The sequence below is a fragment of the Leptonychotes weddellii genome, chromosome 4 (genome assembly GCF_054177405.1).
Source record: "Leptonychotes weddellii isolate Sample4059 chromosome 4, ASM5417740v2, whole genome shotgun sequence".
Classification (NCBI taxonomy): domain Eukaryota; kingdom Metazoa; phylum Chordata; class Mammalia; order Carnivora; family Phocidae; genus Leptonychotes; species Leptonychotes weddellii.
This window is the reverse complement of record NC_138372.1, coordinates 160,196,454-160,217,614: the sequence shown is the minus strand read 5'-3', so window position 1 is coordinate 160,217,614 and position 21,161 is coordinate 160,196,454. Positions and strand designations below refer to the sequence as shown.

At 41.9% G+C, this 21,161-nt stretch overlaps 1 pseudogene; it reads left to right on the top strand.

Moving 5' to 3' along the window:
* The first annotated feature begins 844 nt into the window (after positions 1-844).
* LOC115936719 (U2 spliceosomal RNA) lies at positions 845-933 on the top strand (annotated as a pseudogene).
* Positions 934-21,161: the final 20,228 nt, after the last annotated feature.

Genomic DNA, 21,161 nt, shown 5'->3' with positions numbered 1-21,161 from the left:
GTGCAATCATTGAGGATTGCTCATTCTATTTCCCTTTCCCCGAGAAAACAAAAGTAACTCATCATCCACCATGGAGAAGTAACATTCTGAAAGTTCAACTGGTCCAAAAGCCTAGATTAACAAATGAATCAGAGAAAGAAACTCATTTGTTCACTGTAATGAATCCACTCTGTTCCCAAACCCAGTCTCTTAAATGGAAGCTATTTAACTTCCTCCAGCAGAAGCCATTCACCAAGATGATCTGGCTTCACTTCTTTCCAGGGATAACTATAGGAAATACCATAAAAGGCTAGAAACTGCAGGGAGTTGACCTGTGTGATGGGTCTGTGTAGTTAAGTCATTAGGTATAATCACAAGCTTCTTAATCTAGATTTCCCCCTTTTATATTTATCCCAGAGGACCTGTCCAGCTTCCAACTCATGGTCATTTGCAAATTGTCCCATTTTATCACCAACCAATACCTGGTCTTTGGACTCAAGATTATTGGGTGCATTAATGGAGATTTCAGATTGTTATTTCATGTAACATCTTTTACTGAGAACCTGGTGTGTGACAGGCAAGTGTTTGTTACATAGAAAGAGATATAGATTGGCTTGGCCCTGGAAGAGGAAACAAACATTCCATTCTTGTAGAGTGTTGCCATTTGATTTTGTTTAAGGGCCTCTCAGACAAATGGATGGACTGAGAGCATCTGATGATTCAAAAGATGGGAATCGGCGGGTTTCAAAACCTCAGCTATTTATGGATTAAGTCATGACACCTCAAAGTTTTATTTACTGTACCTGAACTTCAGTTTCTCCAGCTGGAATATTAATACCTACCTTTCAGTTTGTTATGAGGATGTATCGCTTCTCGGCCTTTTGGCTAAGATCAAGTGTAGTTTGCTATGAGGATGTAATGAGATTATATACTTTTCTGAGGTCAGGTTCCCTAGAAGCGGAGTCTGAGACAGGGATTCCTGTACATGTGGTTGATGGGAGGAGTACATTTAGGATGAGCTGCTGAGAGAATGAGGAAAGCAGAATAGATAAGAGAAGGGAGCTATACAGGAAATAGTATCACATGAGGTCTAACTGTAGCCTAATCCTCTGGGGAGACCAAGAACATAAATTGTACCACAGAATCTGTCCTGACTTGAAAGAAGTGGTGGTGCTGGGTGAGGTCATGGTGCATCATAACCCCAGGATCCCCAGGGAGAAATGGCTTCAATAGCCCAAAGAGAATCCTTTGGAGAATGTTGTAGGTAAAAGCCAGGAGCTGAAACACCCATGACAGCTGGAGGATAAGCACATCAACCCAACAGGTAAAAGGACCCTAGGGTACCTAGGTAGGGCACCAATATTATTTATGCTAACAACCTTACAGTGGAGACAGCAAGGGAAACAGGTTATTGCAAAACAGTAGACTTGATAAACATTGCATAAACTTGAGGGCTTTCAGGGCTATCTGCCAGCCCCAGATGAAGAGAGGTTTCTTGGACGATGATGTAGCCGAATGGAGGTTTGAAGGCTAAGCAGGAAGTAGGCAGGCAAAACCACATGCCAAATGTGGTCCTTGGAGGATTTGGCCAAGACAATCATCCAAAACAGACTCCCTATCTCATAGTCCTGCCTGACAAAGAGACAGTGGTTTCTGCTGGGAAAAACCAAGAACTTGCTTTCTGAGCATCTTCAGGGTGCAGCACGACAAACCAAGATCCAGGGTGAAGTTCACTTCTTCCCAGGCAATCATCCAAATACTCTGTTCAAGTTAATACGTTTCCAGCAAGGCCTAAGAAGAGTACATGGCAAATGCATAGATTGATATCAGCATGTGCTGGGAACCACTCCAAGCTAAGCCTTCAGCAGTTTGTAGAGATGTATACGAGGCACAAAGAGAGAGATATAGATAGGCTTGACCCTGGAATAGGGAACAAACATACTATTCTTGTAGGGTGTTGCCATTTGATTTTGTTTAGGGGCCTCTCAGGCAAATGGATGGACGGAAAGCATCTGATGATTCAAGAGGTGAGAATCAGAGTGAGGACATCTTTTTAAAACCCCAGCTATTCTATGGATAAAGTTATGACACTTTAAAAACGAGAGCAAAAGGAAGAGAGATTAACTTCAATCTTCGACGCTTCCGACTGGAGAAAAGGCATTGATTCATCCATGAGATTGCTAATAACAGGTGTCTTGTGTGATTTATGCCAACAAACAAAATTGTTTGGACTCTAATCCTTTTCCATCTGTTCCATAACACAAAGAGGAAACAGGAGAGTTTGTGAATAATTCTAGAACTTCAAGATCTTTTTCACCCTGGAATACGAAAGCCCTACTAACCCCTCACTGACTTGGTGATCTCTTGAAGACAGTGGGCTTTTGGGGAAGGTAGTTTACTACCCAAATATGGCTCTTTCTCATCTCCTGTGATCTCTGCTGTGAGGCGTCCCAGGCTTGAGAAGAAGCAGGGAGGTTAACATTTCTCTCAGTGTGGACGTAATAGAAAATCACTTTGTTTCTCCTTTCCTCGGCTTGCATGGAATGGTGCCCAGGCTTTCTCCTGAAGGAAGCCTCCCGTACTAGCCTGGTCAGAAGTTTGGAGAAGAGCAGAGAGAACAATAGGTTCAGCATATCCCTCGATAGGCGTTTTTTGAGCACATATGATTTGCCAGGCATAGTGCTTTTCGATGAGGCTGAACTAATGAGCTTATTCTGGAACTTGGAAAGGGAAAAGTCCATTAAAAATAAGCATTTTGACTATGAACACTGTACCCACCATTAGTTGAGGAGGAGCTCTAGGAGATTAGGTCTTCTTGATGAGAAAGACCGATGAAGCTAGAAGGAAGATTCACAGAGCCGCGGTGTGAGCCCTTCTTCTGCTTGTCATCTGCCTGTGGACATAAACCAGCTATGGGTCTGTAAGCAGGCTGCTCACCTTCTCTCTCCATCAGTTTCTTCCCTTGGAGAATGGAGATAATGAGTCTGTGTTTCCAACCCCACAAGGCTGCTGTGAATATCACATTGAATAATTTTGAAAGTACTACATAAATGTTAGTTTTCTTTTATTATTATTGCTATGCAAAGCAAAACAAAACATAAAAAATTAGGAGACCTATATATTCTGAGTGCTACTTAGTACTTCAGTGGGTGGGTTACTTTGAGATGAGCTGCCAGGGTGGTATTTGAGCTAGTCCTTAGGAAGAAGGAGGCTTTCAGCAAGTAAAAGTAAGAGATAAACATAGTTCTGATGAGAGAAAATATGTGTATTAGTTTCCTCAGGCTGCCTTTAAAAAGTACCTCAAAATGAATGGGTTAAAGCAATATTGATTTATTTGCTCCCAGTTCAGGAGGCTACAAGTCCAAAATAAAGGTATCAGCCAAACCATGCTCTCTCTGAAGGTTCTAGAGGAAGATCCATCCTTGATTCTTTCCAGCTTCCAGTGATTGCTGGCAATCCTTGGTGTCCTCAGCTTGTCGACCCATCACTACAATCTCTGTCTTCATCGTCACATGGTATTTTCCCTGTGTATCTGTGTCCAAATGTCCCTCATCTTATAAGAGCACCAGTCATTGGATTAAGGACCACCCTAATCTAGTATGACTTCATCTTAACTTGATGACATCTGCAAAGACCTCATTTCCAGATAAGGTCATAGTCTCAGGTATAGGGGGTTAGGATTTGAAAGTGTTTTTTTTTTCTGGGGGGGTACAATTCAGCTCACAACATTATATGAACAGAATTCAGAAGAAGGAAGCATGAGATGAATCCAGAGGAGCAGCAAATACATTATCATGAACACAGTAGAAAGTGTGATGATGAGTAGAGAACAACAGTGCCAGAGCTGACTTGCAATCAACAAATAAGGACCAGGCTAGGAACTGGGAGTACCAAGATGAATGAGACCACATCTTTGAATTAGAGACATTTTATGTACCATGTAACAACTTTCTGTACAGAGATAACCACACCGTAGGTGACCAATGTTCTCACGGATGGCAGTAGTTAAGATAGATATGCTTCAGACATGTAGATTATGCCCCTGCTCTCTGTTTTATTCATGTCCAGAACCTAGTCCAGTTTCTGACACACAGTGGGCACCAAATAAATACCACTGAATAAATGAACGAACACCTGCTTTTATAGATGAAGAAAACAATTGTGAGAGAGTAATTTGTTGAAGGAAACAGATGATGATGATGGTGAGGTTGGCTCTTTGGCTCCAGAGCCCACACTGTTGACTACTTCGCTGCCTCTTCAATATCTTCTTAAGCTCAGAATAGTTTATTGGTCCAGCCATTGTTGCCTATTTCCTACTGTACATTAAATTCAGATAATATGTGGCACCTTACCTTCCTCAAACCATGAGGCAAGGTTATTCATCAGGCATGCCATTTGACAGAGCAGTAGCCTTGACCTGGCTCCACTCCCTCAAATGACATGCTCACTTTCTCCCACAGATGTTAGGCAGAGCCTAGAGGACACAGTGACATTTGGCATCTGCAAAAGGCCATTGTAATTCCTCTGTCACAGGCATTTCTGCTCATCCTTTTAATATCCATTTAAAATAATGCCATATCCTGACCCTCTGCCGCTGGAGACAAACAGTGTTCAGCAAGATAGGTTTGCCCCCAGGCATTCGTTACTGAGTTGGGAGATAACATAGAATTCCGTTTCATTAGGTAATAGAATCTCCGGATCACAAGGAAACTCAAAGTTCATCTGATTTTATCCCTCATAAACAGTGCTTGAGGCACCACTCCCCCATTACCTCTGAACACACACACACACACACACACACAGTTATTTGCAAGATTTTTCCAAGTACTTAGCTCACAGTCATAACCACACACAAAATCTTGGCCTTTCACCTTCCAAGACAAGAATAGAACTTTCTTTGACCTAACAACAGTAGTTTTTATAAGAAGAGAAATTTAATATTTGAAAATAATTTGGGGGAGAATCTCACCAGGGAATAAAAGAAAAGTGATATATTGTGTGACATTTATATGGTATGTAGTTGATAACTGCAATCTTAACTTATTATTGTTTTTCACACCTGACTATAACAGCAATCAGAGCTGTAAACGGTAGAAGTCAATATCCAACTTCCCTGCTGCCGACAGCCAACGTCACCATCTCTTCTTGCTAGCAATGATTGGAGGAGCATTTCTACCCACAGTCTGAGCAATGGCTATCTCTAATGGCAATCTTCCAGCTCTGTAGAAAGTATGAAGCTGGCCAAAGAAATTGATGGGCATTAGTTGGGGCAGGGCTAGGAAAGCCAGATCTCACCTTGCCCACAAGAGCACCAGTATTTGCTTTCCCTTTCCTGGCCCCACTTCAGAGGCAGACCATGCAGTCTGCAGAAGCAGACTCCCCACTACTTGGGGAGACCATGATGGGCACAGAGCTGGGCTGAGACAACCTCTTCAGCTGGCATATGCACTATTCCTGTTGGGACACTATGTTAAATCAATTAAAAAGATAAGTATCTTGCTATTCAAGTGAAAGGTAGGGGACAATCATTTTGTTTTCAACAAACTCACAAAGAAGGGGATGGAAGGGTTTGAATACAAAGGCCAGATGAAGATACTAGGAGGAAGTTATGCTGACGTGCTGTGCTCATAAATAATGATCATGAAGAACGTTGAGTTTTCGCTTGGTCCCCAAAGCTGTGAAGAGTCAGTAAATACTCTTGAGTAGAGGAATGACACTCTGAGACCTGTGTCTTAAAAAGGTTGTCTGACAGCAGCAGTGTGTAAGGTATATGGAAAGTGAGCAGTATTGGAGACAAGATCATGGAGGAATCCAAGAAGGCAAAAACAGCAGAAAGAAAGACGCTGGATGCATTTTAAATGTATTAAGGAACTAGCATCTGTAGAATTTGCCAACTGAATGCTGGGATGTGGTTAGTGAGAAGGGGACAGGATGAGCCCCAGTTTTTAGCTTGACAATTAGAATGGACAATCATGTCTTTTTAGGAAAGAAAGTACACAAGAGGAGAAGGATATTTACATAATTTGATTAGGAAGGTGTTTTATTTGAGGTGTCTGTGGGACTTTTAAAAATAGATATTAAGGGCACAATGGATTTGAGATAGAAACATATGGTTGCCAGAAAATGAAACCATATATGTGGATGAGGTCTCAGGGCCACTTATTAACTTGGAAAATATAGGTCAGAACACTTCTAAATGGTAAGCAGAGGAAGAGGGTTATCACCTGCGAGACTAAAGTAGGCAGATTTAACCAGATTTAGCAGAAGTAGCCAGAAAACTCACAGATAAAAAACAAACAAACAAACCCGTAGAGTATGTTAGATGTAGAGAGTACAAGAGACAAATCAAGAAGGAGATGGTCATTAGTTCCAAATGCCAAGAGGCATCAAATAAGATTTAAAAGAAACACAAGAAGTTAAAGTTGATAAACACTAACCCCAACCTGCTCCTTCCCTAGTGAAGCCCGTCTTAGTCAATGGCAACTTCGTTTAGCACTGACCTCATGCCCCAAACTGGGAAGCCATCCCTGACCCCTCTATTTCACTCATATCTATCATGCAATCAGTTAGAAAATGTTGTTTTCAAACTTCAATACACACGCATCATTTAGACATCTCTCATGCCTTCGCTACTGCAAACCTGGCCAGGCCCCCATGGCCTGTCTTCTAGACCACAGTAGTCATCTCCTGGCTGGTCTGGCCCTCCATTCTGGCTCCACTACAGTCTGTTTCAGTCCTTGAAAATGTACATTTTAGTGTATGACACCTTTTCTCAAAACTCCCAACAGCTTTCCAGCACCATTAAAATCAGTTTCCTTATTCTTGCAAGGCCTGACAAGACTCTGCAATATACTCTGGCCCTGGTGTTCCCTCTATTCTCCTTTCCTGCGCCACCCAGGGCAGCCTTCCTCCTTGACACCCCACACGGGACTTCTGAGCTCCCGTGTTCCCATGCTCCATGGTACTTCTCTGCCACGTCCAAAGGGTCCAATCCCACACCTTGTTCAGGTCTTGCTCAGTTGACACGTCATTACAGTGTCCTTCTCTAAATACCCAAAAAACTTAAGAAGACGGACTTCTGCTGATCATTCCCTATCACCTTATTTTGCTTTACTTTTCTTCATAGCATTCATCATTACCTGCATGCATTCATTTTTATATGTCTCACACAGCTAGGATATCAGCTTATGAGGACAGGAATATTATCCATTTTGTTCACTGATGAAGCCCCGTTGCCAAGAACATGCTTCGCCATTATTAACACAGAGCAATTGCTTGGTGAATGAATATTGCTTTTAGGAATATATACGCAGTTCTTGACTGTGTACTTTCCATCTTAGGTAAGTATTTCTCTCTTGATGGTGAGAATGTCCCCACCAGTTACAGGCTTAAATCCTTCCTTTTCAGGAAACTCAGTGGGAAAAAGATGTCTTTTCCCCCCATTTATTGCAACTGAAGTCCCATGTTTGAGTACCATGGGGCTGCTTGGGTCATTTGCTTAGTCCTGAAATAATCTTTTTGGTCAACAGATGAAATGCACTGATTGGCTGGACTGACTCCTGCTTCCACCGCTAGAGTTGGGTTGATCAATCCTCCAGCCACATGGGCTAAGAATGGGAGTGCTGTGGTCCCCCAAAAGAAAACTGTGATGCTACTACCACAAGAAGACCAGGTTTTATGAGGTCTGAAACTGAAACAACCTAAAGAAATGATTATAATATTGTGCAAACACAGTATTAATTGTAGGACACTGTATATGGCCTGTGTGCATAATAGGCCCCGAAACTTGACATTGGAGCATCATGGCCAGTCTGTCTTTGGGAAAGAAGAGTAAAAAAAAAAAAAGGGGGGGGGCTCCTCGGTGGCTCAGTTGGTTAAGCGTCTGCCTTCTGCTCAGGTCATGATCCCAGGGTCCTGGGATCGAGTCCCACATCAGGTTACCTGCTCAGCAGGGAGCCTGCTTCTCCCTCTCCCTCTGCCTGCCGCTCCCCCTGCTTGTGTTCTCTCTCTCTCCCTCTCTCTCTCGATTGCTCTGTCAAATAAATAAAATCTTTTAAAAAAAAAAAAAGAAAGAAAGAAGAAGCAAGTAGATGTCCTCACAAGGTGAGTGAGAGAGAAGAGAAAGTATGGACCGAGGAGCACAGGCAAGGAGGACATGATGTGAGCCGGGAAGAAGGAGGACCGCCAATAAGACTCAACAAAGCTCCCCTCTCCTCAGCTGAACACATTTCCTGCTCAATGCGGGAATTCACAGCACAATTTTCAGCCAGGGAGAGAGGAATGTGGCATTTTGTCTTAAGCTTGCTGTTCTTACCATTGTCTGAGCTAGCCCTGAAGAGACTTGTGGAAAGAACAGCTGTGTGTCCATGGAACAGCTAATCCTTTCGGGGAAAAAAAAAAAAAATGTTACATAACATAAATGTGTTTAGCTTGATTCCCTCCTCCCTCATAATTTAAAACATCCTGCAGGAGGCCAAGGTTGGGTGGTGTGTGAATACTAATGAGCAAGTCTTTGCTATACATCCAGCATCTCAATGCAAGGGAAGAGGGGTCTCACTTCCTGTGTCCTGGAGGCTTATCCTGTTCCTTGGGGCCTGGATGGGCCTGAACGTGTTCACAGCAGAGCAAATGGACTTAGTGCTCTGAGTCTGAGCAGTTCTGTCCTGGTCAGTTCATAAAGTGTTGCCTGAGTGCACTTGTGTAACACCAGTGAATGTCATCGAGAACCTAAAAACACCCGTTGCAGGCTCAGGTGTAAGCCAGCTGGTGGAACCTCCCATTGTCCCTCAACTACCATTACTGAAGCTGTCTTCAGTGACCTGTCTGATCATCACCTTCTCACCGTTCCTGACCACAGAGGTCAGACTAGGCTGCAAAGATGTCCCTCTTAGCTGGGGGAGGGGGCAAGGACAGGATCATGTGTAGGCCAAGTATGAGGGCTGCTCTGCAGACTTCCTCTTATTATAATCTTCTACATTTGCCGCATTTGCCTGAGCTCCCTGGGATTGCAGATCTTCATGTCACAGACTCAGGGAAGAATATAGCTCAGAGATCATCTGGGCCAACTTCCTTGTGGAACCAAAGAACAAACTGAGATGTCATAAGACTGATCCCGTGTATGCAGTGTCTACCACATGCTTGGCAACATGCTCAGTGCTTTCCACGAAATAGTTCTAATCCTCAAAACAACCCTCCTTTTTGGTAGATATTATGACCCTCACTTTACAACAAGAAAATAAGCAAACAAAACATGTGTCCAGAGGGCACAAGGAGAATAACAACAGGCCCAGAATTCAACCCCTCCTCTCTTTAACCCAAAGATTATCTATGGTTTCCATGGGTAATAGATCCTTCCTGATAATATTTGTATTATTATGATTATCGTTATTGTTTATAATTAGCAAGGTATCAGATACTATGTTAAATGTGGTGTGTGTGTCTGAGTGTGTGTATTTACAAATGAGCAAATTGTCATTTTGAAAAATTTGATAATTTGTCCAACGTCACTCATCAATATTTGATATTTGAACCTATGTTTTATTTATTCCAGTGATTAGAAATGAAATGCTGTGTTTATAACCATGCATAGATGATGTTGAGGTTCACAGTACTCCTGAGGACCTGGTGATTTGGACCATGTGGTCCTCCATGGCCAGCAACCTGGCAGCCAGCACATAGAATTTATGACAGAGCAGCTAAATGGGGAGTATATCCCCAGAGGACAATTTTACACTTGCCTGATGATCCCAAAGTAGTTCACTCTGAACTGGACCAGTGGGCCCCTAAACCACGCCGCCACAGCTATGTATCATGAGCTTTGCTTACTCCATGGTGTTCAAGTAACCACAACCCTTGGGTGGATGAGGAGCAGATCCCAAGAACTGGCTTCCTTTCCACTGTCTTGATTGTTAGCTCTTCTGTGGTGGCCAAAGAACAGACTGCCTCAGCATTTAGATTAGAAAGTGAACATTAGAGCCCTACAATCGCTGGCTGAGGAACACGCAGCCCTGTCAGTTCTGTACTCCATGTTCATCCAGCTTGAGGACAGCTGCTCAGCAAGGGCACCAGAGGGCTCGCTGGACATCCTGGGCACAAGGAGTGGATACACCAAACCCCAGAGAGAAACAGGACATGGTTTAAAGTAAAGATCCTGGGGCGCCTGGGTGGCTCAGATGGTTAAGCGTCTGCCTTCGGCTCAGGTCATCATCCCAAGGTCCTGGGATCGAGTCCCACATCGGGCTCCCGGCTCGGCGGGGAGCCTGCTTCTCCCTCTGACCCTCTCCCCTCTCATGCTGTTTCTCTCTCGCTCGCTTTCTAAAAATAAATAAATAAATAAAATCTTTAAAAATAAATAAATAAATAAAGTAAAGATCCTTGGCCAAAGCTTTTTCAGCAACCTCCCTCCAAAGAGCTGGTTTGAGATAAAAATGGTATCCCACTTGAGAAACCCTTGTGTTGGTCTGGTAAGGGCAAAAGTCCAGACATTCCAGAAGTTGTGGAAGAAAAACTAGATTTTTAGTGACTTGAGGCTTGGGCTTGAATTCTCATTTCAAAAGAATCCAAGATGAAAGAACCCTACCAGCTAATTTTAGAGCAAACAATTTTATCCCCCTCTGATTGACTCAAACAGGGAAGGGGAAATAGAATTGAGAAAAGAATTGAGATCTTTACTTTAAAACCAACGAGGCCCATGAAGCCAGTCCAGGCTATGCATTCATTCTTCAATATTCAGGATAAAACACTCTTATCGTTGGTACTCCAAAGTAATTATGCTGACCCATGTAAAAGTGAAGATACTCCTGGGTGTGCCTGGGCTGGAAATGCCTCTGTTTCTAGATCTCTGTTTCTTCATCTGTACAATTAGAAGGTATTGGAGAAATCATCCATCCTTGGGGAGGAAAGATTTCTGATGGTAACACGGTATCTGCACAAGGCTGGGGTAGCTAGTCAGTGGCAGAGACAAGACTGAAACTTTAGTGTTCTGAACCAAATTGCTTTTGCTTTTTTTCTCTAAGCCAAACAGCTTCTATCAATCTTTTTCACAATTCTACAGCAGTATTGGAAGAACATACTAATTACATTGCAACCATGAAAGTTCGAAGATGGGGATTTCGAAGGAGTTTGCAGATGGAAGCAGTATTTGCCCCAAGCCACAATGTGATGAGGGTGATACCACCTCCCTCAGCCCTTGGGAGGGCTGGCTCTGGTAAACGCAGCCACTGCCCTGGACAGAGAGCCTCAGGCAACCTGTGCAGAAAATGAACCACCAGCAACTTCCCTCTAACACCTGATGCTGTGGTATTGAGGATGGAAAGAAATACAATCCTACCCAGGCCTGGTCTTAACTGCTTGGGATATGAACTCCCTTTATCTCTCTAGAGCCTGGAGTGTAGGGCCTCTGGAGATGACCGAGAAAAAGATGTTTCCAGAGGGTTAGACATAGCAACTGGGAGCCAAAGGGGAAGGTGTCTCTTCGTTTGTCTTCCCCCACTTTCCATTATAAAATGGGAGTCTGACTGGTAAACTCTCCATAGAAAAGTCCCTCAGAGTCTCTCCTGATGCATATACATGGTCCTGATTCCCCCAGGTTTACCTTCTGCCTCTTCTCCTTCATGATGGGCCCCCTGCCACATCAAACAAAATTTTATTCTGTTCCTTAAAGCCATGGTAGTGTATCATGTTCTAAGCTCCTCTCTCTTTCTGGGGAGGTCTTGTTCCCACCTCCTCCCCTGCATCACCACCACGATGCAACCATCCACTTCCACTTGTCACTCCTTCAGGAAAGTCCTGGCTGGCAATGGGGTCAGCGTGTCTCCTCTGATCCCCAGGGCACTCTGTGCTTACCTCTGGCAGAACTTACAACACTGCATTGTTATAATCCATTTAACTTACTTGCTCCTCAATACACTGTAAGCTCCATGAGCTCAGGAGGCAATGCTTTGTTCAACATTTGCTTCCAGATCTTAGCATAGTTCTTGAGGCCAGATAAGTCCTTGTTAGATGATAAATGAACAATACCTGTCATTCATTGAATGCTTACTATATGACTATCACTTTTTTTAAGGGCTTTAAGGATATTACCATGAATTCTTTCACCAAATTTGCAGAAAATGCCATTATTATCTCCACTTCATAGAGGAGAAAACTTAGGATAGGGGCCTTAAAAAATTTGCCTAAAACTACCTGATTAGGAGAGAGGAAGGAAATGGAAAGCATGAACTTGGCCTTGGAAACCCATGTTCTTACCTACTCTAATGGTTGATTTCCCTCATAAACTCTGACTTCCCCAGGATTTGATGCAAATGGAATTTTGCACAAGAAAGTCCCTTTCACGGCCTACGTGCTATCTTGGTGTGAGTAGATGTTTGGGTGAGGGGTGTGGTGGGGCATCTTAGGGATCTTCTCACTGATAGATATGGGCCTGAGATCTCAGCAACCGGCCCTCCCCCTTCAGTGGAGAGCTTCCCCCATTCCAGTCTAATGATTTCTGTGAAGAACAAAATGCTATCAGGGCGGGCCCAGGGCATCCTTTGCCCAGCAGTTCCCAGCAGTGAACAATAACCTCTGTCTCAGTCATGACAGTCCACCCTGAAGATTAGCCCAGGTGCTTTTATGGTATTTGTCAGGGTCATGATTTGGGTCAAATAAGGGTAGAAGTATTTTATAACAAGGGAGAAAATCAGATTATTTAGGCTTCTTTATACGTTGATTTCACTTCCTCAAGGAAATGTGGAAACCTTCTCCCATTTCTTCCTATCTGAGCACTCCTTCCCCATCACCTGGAGGGGACTTCTATGGTAAAGGTTCTTACAAGCCCAGAAACACAAACTTGACCCAATCATCCCTGAAAAACAACATGCATGCCAAAAAGAAGTAGACTTCATGGAAATCAGACAATTCTGGTTGAGTGGATGTGGTAAATTCTGTTTCTGCTATCTCCCCACGCTTCTGGTTCTACATACTTTAGGGGAGTGAGCTAACTCTTTTCAAACTTCATGGCCTGATATTCACCAATTACTGGGTGCCACCCAAACTGTAAGTACTCGAGAACTCACTCATTCAACACATATTTATGAACCCCAATTTCTTGCCAAGGGTGTCAGCCAAGTGGGATGATGGTGCATTTAAATCCTGAGGGACCAAAGCTCAATCACAAATATGATTACAGATCTGTGTCCAAGGATGAATTCCTACTATCAAGCCATGGATTCTAATCTTGATGTTTACCTTGTTCCTTTATTTATGTACTACAGAGGTAGTGTGTAGGTGGGTCAGCTTGGATTGGGTCAGATACCAGGGTACAAACACTTTTTTCACTATTAATATTGCTCCTAGTGTTAAGATAGTTGATATTTTAACAAATATTTTAAATGGAGACTGAATTGTGAGCAATCATTTACACCTCAACATATAAAAACATATTTGATTAGCTACAAATGAAGGTATGGATAAGTCCCTTTTATTTATTTTTATTTATTTATTATTTTTGTTTTCAAGAAAGAGATGGGGGAGGGGCAGAGGGAAGGGAGAGGGAAAATCTCAAGCAGACTCCCTACCAAGTGTGGAGCCCAACAGGGGCTCAATCTCACGATCCTGAGATCATGACCTGAGCCAAAATCAAGAGTCAGACTCTTAATTGACTGAGCCATCCAGGCGCCTCCGGATAAGTCCCTTTTAAAAGGAGCGACAAGAAATACCCTGGGTCCATGGGGTGCCTGCGTGGCTCAGTTGGTTAAGCGACTGCCTTCGGCTCAGGTCATGATCCTGGAGTCCCGGGATCGAGTCTCGCATCCGGCTCCCTGCTCAGCAGGGAGTCTGCTTCTCCCTCTGACCCTCACCCCTCTCATGCTCTCTATCTCATTCTCTCTCTCTCAAATAAATAAATAAAATCTTAAAAAAAAAAAAAAAAGAAATACCCTGGGTCCTGACGGGGAATTCATAAAGAAAGAAACTTAGGCATCTTTCCTGGACCATCACAGAGAAGTAATGAGGGTGAAACATGTTCACAGGGGGAAAAAGGAAGATGTTGAAGAGATTTATAAAGAAGAGTAAAGAGAAATGTCAAAAATTTGCATCCCACGTGGAATCCAACTGTTGTACCTTCAAACAATTCATAAGTTTAATGTGAATAAATGTACTCTACAGAAGTCTGTTACAGACAAGAGAGTCAACAGGCTCGGCAGTTCTCTCATAAATAAAAAAAAAAAGAAAAGAAAAAAATTTAAGTCTAGGAAAACAGCTCAGCATGAGGAATATCTTTCTAGGCATCAGATCTGCCCAAAGGTAGACTCCCCTGTCTTGGGAACTGGTGAGTCTCCAGAAGTGTTCATGCAGAGGTTGGATGACCATTTGGTGGAGGTGTTGTACTGGGCATTCCAGCACCAGCCATTCCTTTAGACTAAAATAATGAAGCAAATGAGACCTAACAGATCACTGAGGATTGCATTTAGCTACAAGTAACACAATGCCTGACTAACAATAGCTAGAGAAATAGAAGGTTATTTGTTTACTACTTTAAGAAGTCCAAATTAAGGTGGCTCAGGTGGGTAGATTGGCTCATCAATGCTATCCTGAGCCTGGGAAGTTTCTATTTTTTAACTCCATTATCATTTACTAATCCTCATGCTCATAATAATGATAAACAATAATGATGATGATGATGATGATGATGATAGTATTATTGACACTTTGTAGTACTAACCATGTGACAAGAATCGTTCTAATTGCTTTCATGTATTTACTCATTGTTACAAGATGGCTGTAATACTACAGACCTCACATCTTTGTTCCAGTAAACAAAAAAGGGTGTGAGTGTGTTTGTGTGTTTGTGCGTGTGTGTAAGACTCAAGAGGCAAAAGACAGACCCTTTCTATCAATATAATACAAGTATTTCCAGAAGCCCACCCAAAAGAAATCTGCTTGTCCCATTGGACAGAGTGTGTCACATGATCTCAGGTCATGATCTCAGTGTTTCCTTAGCTGGAAGGTGGCCAAGGAAATAAGGATCATGAATGGAAGTTGGGTCAGTGAAAGAACTGCACTTGAGTTTGCCTTTTCACATCATAATACCAGTTGATCCTTTCAACGTGCCTATCCACTAGATACCAAGGGAAACTGTAGAAGAGAACGTTTTGAGTAATTAGTCATTTAGGTATTCATTTCCAAAGCTGAGATGTGAGCCCATCTACACTGACCTCAGAAAACATGCTTCTGTGCTTGTCACTACTATACAAGGCTACGTCCCTAGATTGGTTTTAATGTTCCTCTCTCCCTGAAATTTGATAACTGAGATGTGCTAGTCACTTTGAAATAGAAGACAGAGTAGAATTACGCAGTGGCAACCCAGAGTCAGTTTTTTCCTGTAATGACTTTCCATGAATTAGCCGGATCCAATAAAGGTCTAATAAGGTGAATGCTCAATGCCGCTTAACCAAGCATAAGGTCAGACTGGCACCAGAATTAGGAGTACTGTTCCTGCCACTGCTGAGCAAGGCACAGATTCTTTGGATGGAAAGTCATCCTCTGGAAATAGGTTAGAGCTTTTCAACAGGGCATTGCACCTATCAGGTCACAAGAGTATCACTCATGCAGCCCAGGATTAATGTCACCTGTAGCAGTTCAGTGACCTGATGGGGATGCTCTTTCCTTGGGTGTTGCATCTGACATCCCATGAGTGACATAAGCACTGGGAAAATCCTGATCACTGTAAGATGGAGACATTTCTTTTTTGGCAGAAGCAAAGCTATCAGCTGGGCCATTCCTGCAAGATTTGTAGGTTAAAAGGCTTGAAAGGAGACTTTGATGCCTCTGCCTAAAATATCTGCTGTTGCCCTACAACCACTTCTGCCCGTGGGGAGGCAGCAGAGCACAGACAGAAGCGCAGGCTGACTTGGATATGGATTCCAGTCTTCCAACCCCCGCACCCCAGCTGTGCTTCCTAAACTCTCTGAATTCATGGGGTTATTTTGAGAATTAAATAAGGTAGTATCTTGAAAGCACTCGGCAAAGTGGTCAGCTGGCATAAAGGGAAGAATCAATACATGTTGGCTGCCATTTATTATTATCACTGTTCTCATTGTCGTCGGGGGTTACATTCTTATTTTTCAGAGTAGGTCTTGAGGCTCTTACCATTTAGAGGGCAAAACCCTGGAAAGACTGCCGGATATTTCCAAGGTGAACTTGAGGTCTGTGGCTATGGATTGCAGAAATGAGACATGTACACCAGTACTTCAGTAATTGAAAATTGAAGCTGGAAGTTTGTTTGTGGACCTCGGAATAGGCTGCTAGACCTACTTGTCCAGAATCTAAAAGATCTTTAAAAAATAATCATCTTTGTACTAAAATGACCCATTGGTGGGAGAAACACTCTGGACCAGGTGCTAGGTTCTCAAAAATCAACCCCTGGGTCTGACCTGTTTCTTCCTTGGAAAAAGCTCCTGCCTTTACTGAAATGAATTAACAGTATCAACCATGAACATTTTTGAACACTTAGACAGTGACTCTATGCTCTGCTGACATCCTAAATCTGCATGTGTTATAGTGCATGCAAGCCTCACCATTCCTTGAGGTAATTCTATTATCTTCCTTCTGATAAAGTTAAAGAAACTGAGGCAGACCGAGTTGAACAGCTGGGCCAAGAGTACAAAGCCCATAAAGGGCAAAGCTAGACTCTGGACTCAGCTAGGAAAGTTGTAATGTAGTATCTCTCTCTGCTCTGGTGCGTTCTGGAGGGAGGAGGAGAAACAGACCACCATGGGGTGCCCCTGCCCATCACTCCTTTCTTTACTCATTTCTCTCCAGCCATGTTGGCCTCTCATCCTTTCGTGGGACACGTCAAGCTTATTCCCACCACTGGTTCTTTGCATTTCCTGTTTTCTCTAGCCTAGAATGAATCCAGGGGTCCCTCAGAGGAGAGACTGACTCCTGAGAGGCTATCATTTGTCACAGGATCCAAACTTTAAAAATATAACAAAACAAAAACAAAATCCTTGTGGGCAGTAGTATAATGTGCTTGTTTTTAAATTGGAATAAAGTTTTCCAGTTCTCAACCACCCCCACCACCACCATCTCCCAAAGAAAACTAAAAAAATCATCCATCAGCATCCTTTAGATTATCCATTCATCTTGGTTTGCCCAGGACACTCCCAGTTTATGCTTGTTTCCCTTGTAATTATTAAGAGCAACCTCCCTCACTTTCAAACAGGTCTCAATTTAGAAAATAAATTTTATATGGTCACTCTGCTTCTTGTGGGAATTTTTATCCCCAGTATCATGTTCCAAAGCAGGGTGTCTCACTTAGTTTCAATCCTTCCCAGACAGCAGGCAGGGAAAAAGAATGTACCTATTTGTATTTAAGCCTGTGTTTTCAAAAGTTTCGTGGGCTCTACCCTTAAGTGGTTAGAAAACCTTCTCAGCTCTGACACCTCTCCACTCACCCCGCCCCCCATCAGTTACTCTTAGCTCTTCTATCAGTTTCTACCTCCACCCTGAACGTGATAATAGTAGACTCACTTTTACAAGATTATTTTATACATTTCCCCTTTTGTGCATTTAATTATTTTTTCATACAGAGAAAAAAGGTTAAGGGCTAGGTTTTCTTACTTCTTTTTATTGCTTATGGTGTCTAACATAAGGCTATGCACAAACTAGAGGCACTAGAAACATTGATAGAAAAGACACAATACAGGAAGGAGAGAAAGAGTTGGATGAAATGTGGAAACAGGGAAGGAAGAAAGGAAGGAAGGAAAGAAGGAAAGGGGAGGAAAGTCAAGTTCAATACATATTTCCTGCAACACCAAGATGAAAGGGAGACCAGCTGGCCCCTTATAGCAATACCTTATCTTCATTCAGTGCAACAGACACGTTCCTCCCTTGGCCATTCTCTCTGCTTCTGTGAACAACATGCATTTCTAGACTGAAGAGTTGCAGCCAGGCTGGACTGTAATTGGATTCATCTCATATTAGCTATTTAAAGGAAGCAATGTGCCTTTCTATTTGGACAGTCTTAGAAGCCCCCCAAATAAATAAAGGATGAAAGGAAATTTGTTTAAAAATAAGGAGTGCTTTCACCAGGGACTGCTTTCTTCAAGAGCATTAAGTTTCTTCACAAACAACTACAACACAGAGGTTCTTTTATAAACCAACAGCCCTATTACTGCCTGAGTCTGTGCCTTCTCTTGACTGATATAACAGAAATTAAAGATTTTCCATCTCTTCTTAAGTTTGATTTGCAAATAGGATGAGTGCTTATCAGAAGAAGAATATTGCTTCTGTTATGGTCTCAAGTTGAGCATCTTTAAGTTTTTGTTTTTTTAAACATCCTTCCTCAAATATTGATGCTTTATATTTATTACAGGGTTGTATATTAAACTGGCAAAACATAAAATTTTATCATTTAAATATATCTCTATGCTATATAAAAAGTGAAGTAAGATTTAAGGAAGTACAATCACTTAAATGCGATTATCTATTTTTTTTTAACCCTTCAACCATAAATGAAATCACTTCTTCATTTAACTCTGATTGTACTTAACCATTCATGCATACATGAATTGCATTTATTACTTACTGAGTGATTAGCATATGCAATGGTAGTATATAAGAGTTGCAAAAGTAAATAAGAAGACAAAATTCAAAACTCTTTCATGATTAAAACATCAAATAAACAAGAATTGGAGGGTATTTCCTCAATCTGATAAAGGGCAGTGATAAAAAGTTCACCATTAATAATACATGCAGTGGTGAAAGAATAGATTCTTTCCCTTGAAGAAGACAAGGAAATTTTCTCTTACCACTTCTATTCAACAGTGTGCTATAGGTTCTCATTAGGGCAATTAGGCAAGAAAATGAAATAAAGGGCATCCAGACTAGAAAGGAAGAAATAAAACTATCTCTATTTGCAGATGACATCTTGTATATAAAAAATCCCAAGACATCCAGTCAAAAATTATAACAACAAATAAATGAGTTCAGAAAGTTTTCAAGATATAAGATCAATATACAAATGTCAATTGCATTTTTATATACTTGTTATAAATTACCCAAAAATGGTATAAGCAAAAAAAATCCATTTATAATAGCATCAAAAAGAATCAAATACATAGAAATAAATTTAACAAAATGAGTGCAAAACTCATACTCTAAAAGCTACAAAACATTGTTGAAAGATTATAGAAACCCTAAATAGTTGGAAAGACATCCTATGTTTATGAATGGAAAAATTAATATCATTAAGATGGCAATACTGTCCAAATTGATTTATAGATTCAATGCAATCACTATTAAAATCCTAGCTGATTTCTTTGTCTTTTGATTGGGTTGATTCTCAAATTCATATGGAATTGCCAGGGGCCCAGAATAGCCACAATAGCCCAGAAAAAGAAGAACACACTAGTGAGACCCACGCTTCCTGATTTCAAAACTTACTACAAAACAATGGTAATCAAGACAGTGTGGTACTGGCACAAGTAAAGACATTTAGCTCAACGGGAATAGAATTGAGAGTCAAAAATAAATCCATGTGTCTATGGTCAATTGATTTTCAGCAAGTGCTCCAAGACTGTCCATGGGTAAAGAATAGTCTTGTCAACAGATGGTTCTGGGACAATGGGATAGGCATACGCAAAATGAATTTGGACCTCTACTTCACACCCTATACAAAAATCAACTCAAAATGTATGGAACCTAAATATAAGATCTTAACCTATATAAGTCGTAGAAGAAAACATAGGCTTAAATCTTCATGACCCTAGGTTACACAATGAGTTCTTAGATATGACTTCAAAAGTACAAACAACAAAAGAAGAAATAAATAAGTTGAACATCATCAACAACCTAAGCGGAGATGAATCGTGCTGACACCCCATGAGTAAGTGTGGAAGCCGACCTTTCCTTAGTCAACTTGACCATACCTGTAGCCACAGCCGATGCCCTCCCTGTAGCCATTGGCACAGACATTTAAAATAGAAAATTAAAAATAAAATTTAAAAAAATAAAATAAAAAAATTGTATGTATTAGAAGCACATCATTAAAAAAAAGCACCACCACAACAAAAATGCCTTTTTACTTATAAAGTAATTTAAAGAAGAATATAGAATGATTTGAAAACAAATCTAAGTCATAATCTCAAGACACTTAGTTCATCCTTTTCCTCGCTTCCCCCTTTGTAAGATATTTGGCCAAACTTCCTAACCTTTGATGCAGAGCACGCAGGAGGCTTCTGCTCACATCGTAAATGCAGCACTCTGCTTCAGGTACCAGGCACTGACTCTCCGCCAGACTCTCACCATTCTGTGAAACTAAGCTCAAACCACAAACAGAATGGCTCACATAGTAGACAGCATATCGCATTGATGTTAGACATGGACCTGTCAGGTCAGATCCCAGGTTTGGACAGCTATTTCACGACTGGAAAAATCATCTCTTTTCCAGCCCAACTGTATAACCCTAGCTATAATACATATTTATGTGTACACACACATATGTGTGTATGTCAATATGTCATATTAATCATGACTTTTTAGTCTGTGTTTTTGACATCTTGGGGCCTTGCTGACCTTGGAGGACTTGCTCACTCAGGGCTAGATACTTTCTAAAGACAGCAAACCCCTGGCTTATGAGTTCACCTTTCAGTCCAGAGCCCATACCTCCAAATATCTCCTTTAACTAGCTCTCCCACTCCAGGCCACTATCTACTGACCATCATCACCCTAGGACAGCTAAGGACAGCCCCTACACCCCTAAGCCAGCTGAAATGACTCAAACTAGCCAATCCTAAACCTGCCTACCTTGTCTCACCCACCCGTTCCTTCTTGCAGAAACCACAACAAAGGTCCTTGTCACAATCTCCCCTCTCCCTCTGCCTCCTGACTGACCTCAATTCTTCAGTCCTCCTGCTCTTCACTTGCCATGGTGTGGCATGACCCCTCCTCTTGAGATCTATGAGTAACAAACTATCTATTCAATGGCAGTTGTCTCCTGACAGGTTGGCTTTGCCATACCTAAAACATATACTTTATTTTTTAAAAAAGATTTATTTATTTATGTGAGAGACAGAGAGAGAGAAAGAGAGTGCACGTGGGGGGAAGGTCAGAGGGAGAGGGAGAGGAATCCTCAAGCAGACTCCCTACTGAGTACAGAGCCTGATGTGGGGCTTGATCTCAGGACCCTGAGATCATGACCT